The sequence below is a fragment of the Varroa destructor genome, unplaced genomic scaffold (assembly GCF_002443255.2).
Source record: "Varroa destructor unplaced genomic scaffold, Vdes_3.0 BEIS01000002.1, whole genome shotgun sequence".
In the NCBI taxonomy this organism is placed as follows: domain Eukaryota; kingdom Metazoa; phylum Arthropoda; class Arachnida; order Mesostigmata; family Varroidae; genus Varroa; species Varroa destructor.
Window position 1 is genome coordinate 40,855,343 of NW_019211455.1, and position 1,394 is coordinate 40,856,736.

Here is a 1,394-nt window from a genome sequence, read left to right on the forward strand (position 1 = left end):
TTAATTTTATATGTGTGTCTGCCATATTTTTTGTTTGGAAACTTGAAGAAATAGTTGTCTGTCTCATCTCTGTTCAGTGATTATTCGCGTCAGTGAGCAATACCTACAGATACACAAGTCTATGTCACACGCCACCACACATCAGGCTTATGCGTACAGGGACGTACTTATTTTTCTTTTATAAATCGTGTGAACTCAGTGGACAGCAATGGCACAAGACTCACTCGAAATTAGCTCTTGTTTGTTATTTAGCCACATGTTGTCTCTCAAACGAGGTTCTGCAGTACTGGATCTGTCAGTTCGCGCTTAGGGAACCGGAACAATTCGTATATCTTACACGAACATCCTAAGCATCTCGACCATAGTGGAGAATATATCCAACTAGGTAAATTACAGTTCATAGTATATCTTCATCAGGTGACTGTTGTAAATACACATAGAAAAATGTTTGGAAGAGCCGTCGTCTACGAACGAAATGTTTGCTTGCTCACAGTCGACGATACACAAACGAAACTGCCTCTCAGCAGATAATCACATTATTTTCAGTTTAGTATTTTACCGTAATATGTTTTGTATGGTTTATATTTTGAGTCTGCGGGTACGTAAATTGTTTTTGATATAAAATGTTTTGTAGTTTTTTTCTAATCCGTGTCTTCTCATAATGGTTCGATCATGAGGCTCACTAGAATACTCACTTTACCATTGGAAATAGTCATATTTATTGAATGCCCATTTGGGGCACTTGCTCTTCGTCTAGTGCAAATCGACTTCGTATCGAGGTCGAAACAGCTGAAAGAAAAAACGTTTGTAAACCTTGAGGGCATCTGCTATCACTGGAAAATTAACTAAAGTTAATAGATCGGATGGATGGTTCCATTCCACAATTTCACCGAGTACTGTCGTGAAACTTATTAGTTATTTTGTTACAAATACGTTTTCCTGCGCGATATTAATACGGCCGTCATAGTCTTTAATACAAATTTAAGCGATAGGAACCTGCCAGAATCAAGCAGACGCATAAATTCACAATATCACAACAGCACTCAAAAGCTGCTCTTTAAGGAAATTACAGGCAACCTAAAAAGATCATGATTACAAATGCGCGCCGTCTTTGATGACGGGTCTTACTCTTTATAGGACGTTATCGTGATACTCGCACAAATCGTCAATGTGCTTAACACTTCACACTAAATGAATGATTATGCAAGCCGTGTGCTTTAACTGTATGTTAATGGTCATCTGTGATGCACAAGGGTCATGACCAACCTGTGGGAGCGCTATGTGTAGCTCATTGAGGCAGTACTAAAACTTTTTCATCAGCTTCGAGAGGCTGTTCCATTAGCTCATCCAAAGAGACCATCAGCATCTGTTCTTTCCTTTTTCATCTATATATA

General features: G+C 38.7%; 1 long non-coding RNA gene across 1 annotated transcript; it reads right to left on the bottom strand.

Annotated features, from left to right (window-relative positions):
• Positions 1 to 695: 695 nt before the first annotated feature.
• LOC147757803 (uncharacterized) lies at positions 696 to 1,394 on the bottom strand. Its single transcript, XR_015321695.1, has 2 exons — positions 1,267 to 1,394; positions 696 to 789 (listed from the first exon to the last, which is right to left on the bottom strand). It is a non-coding gene; the product is annotated as an uncharacterized LOC147757803 (long non-coding RNA).